This window comes from Neofelis nebulosa, chromosome 1, assembly GCF_028018385.1.
Source record: "Neofelis nebulosa isolate mNeoNeb1 chromosome 1, mNeoNeb1.pri, whole genome shotgun sequence".
NCBI classification, from domain to species: Eukaryota; Metazoa; Chordata; class Mammalia; order Carnivora; family Felidae; genus Neofelis; species Neofelis nebulosa.
In genome coordinates this window covers 213,260,633-213,263,552 of record NC_080782.1, presented here as the reverse complement: position 1 = coordinate 213,263,552, position 2,920 = coordinate 213,260,633, and the positions used below count along the sequence as shown (strand labels likewise).

The window sequence follows — 2,920 nt, the reverse complement described above, 5'->3', positions numbered from 1 at the left end:
TAGCTCACTGAAGGAGAGAGCTTTGGTAGACGAGAGAAAATGTTCAGGAACTATGCTGGGCCATTCCTGAAACAACAGCAAGAACTCCAAAGATTAGGAGCTAGAAAGGAGAATGCGATGGAGCAAATGTGTAAAGCCAGTTCCTTGCAAATGTCTTGCATGGCAAGTGAAGGAAATGTATCAAGAAGGAAGGAATTATATATGCCAAATGCTGATGAGCCATGGAAGAGGAGGACAGAGATTGGATGACGGATTTGGAGAGCCCATCGACTACCTTGACAATAGTCATTTCAGTTAATTGGAGTGATTTTGAAAGTCTGATTGGAGAGAATTTAAAATAGATTGAGAAGCAAGGAATCAGAGACTGGAAAAAATACACAAGTATTTTGAGGAATTCTGCTATAAAGAAAATGAGTAAAATGGTGTGGTAGATAAAGAAGTAATGGAGTTAAAAGGGTGGGTTTTCCCCCTTTTTTAATGAGATTAAAAATTTAATGCGTTAGTGGAATTTTTTTTTTCATTAAATTTTTGTTTTAATGGGTCTCAAAATTCTGTGACAGATTTTTGGTCAAAGTTGTTTCCATTAAAAAGTACTGATTTTAGGGGCGCCTGGGTGGCTCAGTTGGTTAAACATCCGACTTCGGCTCAGGTCATGACCTCCTGGTTCATGGGTTCAAGCCCCGTGTTGGGCTCTGTGCTGACAGCTCAGAGCCTGGAGTCTGCTATGGATTCTGTGTCTTCCTCTCCCCTGCTTGTGCTTGCTCTCTCTCTCTCTCAAAGGTAAATAAACATTAAAAAAAAATTAAAAAGCACTGAGTTTAAAAACTAATAACTTAAAACTGCCACACACACAAAAAAACAAATGGTCCAAAAAACATTCTCCTTTCCTTCTGAAGGTTTTACGATGCGTTGTTACCATTAACCAGTCTTTTACTATTAAACTTAAATGGCCAATTGACACAAACAGTTCTGAGACCGTTCTTCCGCCACTGATTAAGACTGGGGTGGCAGGTATTGGGGCAGTTAAGTAGCCTTCTGAGCTTTCTGGGCAGATTTGTTGACCTTGCCAGGTCCAGCTGCCTTCTTGTCCACTGCTTTGATGACACCCACAGCAACCGTCTGTCTCATGTCACGAACAGCAAGATGTTCCAGAGGAGGGTAGTCAGAGAAGCTCTCAACACACATGGGCTTGCCAGGAACCATATCAACGATGGCAGCATCAGCAGATTTCAAGAATTTGGGATCATCTTCCAGCTTTTTTCCAGAATGACGGTCAATCTCCTTCAGCTCAGCGAACTTGCCGGCAGTGTGACCTGTGTGACAGTCCAGCACAGGTGTATCCGGCACTGATTTGGCCTGGATGGTTCAGGATAATCACCTGAGCTGTGATTATCCTGAACCAGCTGCTTCCATTGGTGGGTCATTTTTGCTATCAGCAGCCACATTGCCACGACGAACATCTTTGACAGATACGTTCTTGACATTGAAGCCCACGCTGGCCCCAAGTAGAGCCTCACTCAAAGCTTCATGGTGCATTTCAACAGACTTTACTTCAGCTGTAACACTGACTGGAGCAAAAGTGGCCACCACGCCTGGCTTAAGAACACCAGTCTCCACTCGACCCACAGGGACAGTACCAATACCACCAATTTCGTAGACGTCCTGGAGAGGCAGACGCAAGGGCTTGTCAGTTGAATGAGTAGGTGGCAGAATTCAATCAAGCGGTGTGGTTCCACTGCCATTGCCATCTTTACAGGTGTCTTTTCATCCCTTGAACCAATGCATGTGAGCACTTGGCTCCAGCGTGTTGTCGCCATTCCAACCAGAAATGGGCACAAATGCTACGGTGTCGGGGTTGTAGCCAATTTTCTTAATGTAGGTGCCGACTTCCTTAACGATTTCCTCGTATCTCTTCTGGCTGTAGAGGGGCTCAGTGGAATCCGTTTTGTTAACACCGACAATAAGCTGTTTTACACCCAGTGTGTAAACCAGAAGGGCTCATGGGTCATGCTCACGGGTCAGCCCTTTCTTGGACAACCTGCTTCAAATTCGCCAACACCAGCAGCAACGATCAGGACAGCAGTCAGCCTGAGATGTGCCTGTAATCATATTTTTGGCAAAGTCTCTGTGTCCTGGGGCATCAGTGATGGTCACATAGTACTCGCTGGTCTCGAATTTCCACAGGGAGATATCAGTGGTGATACCACGTTCACGTTCAGCTTTCAGTTTCTCCAAGACCCAGGCATACCTGAAGGAGCCCTGTCCCATCTCAGCAGCCTCCTTCTCAAATTTTTCGATAGTTCTTTTGTCGATCCCACCACATTTAGAGATCAGATGACCAGTAGTGGTAGACTTGTCCGCATCTACATGTCCAATGATGACGATGTTCATAGCAGTACAACAAGTACAGGGGCTGCCCTTAGTAGGGGCTTGACTAACACTCTAAAAGGAAATGAATTAACACTAGGAATGTCTAATCTCTGTTACAAAACAAAAAACAAAAACCTCAAAATACTCTTCTCAACTCAACATTCAGAGATTAATATTTTCTCTCTCTCTCTCTTTTTCCTTTAAAATTTTTTTTTAATCTTTACTTATTTTTGAGAAAGATACAGCATGTGAGCAGGGGGAGAACAGAGAGATAGGGAGACACAGAATCCGAAGCAGGATCCAGGCTCCGAGCTGTCAGCACAGAGCCTGACGTGGGGCTCGAACTCAGAAACTGTGAGATCATGACCTGAGCCGCAGTCAGACGCTCAACGGACTGAGCCACCCAGGCGCCCCATCTCTTTTTCCTTTTGAGAAAAGTTAATTCCAGCATATTCCCTTGTTCTGAAACATTTTGGGAAAAAGCATCTCCAATTAGGTCAACAGATTTCTGACTTTTAAACAAGAATGTTTTAACCCTGGTAACACTTTA

At 44.3% G+C, this 2,920-nt stretch overlaps 1 pseudogene; it reads right to left on the bottom strand.

Annotated features, from left to right (window-relative positions):
- Window positions 1-825: 825 nt before the first annotated feature.
- LOC131484899 (elongation factor 1-alpha 1-like) lies at window positions 826-2,391 on the bottom strand (annotated as a pseudogene).
- Between the last annotated feature and the right edge of the window lie 529 nt (window positions 2,392-2,920).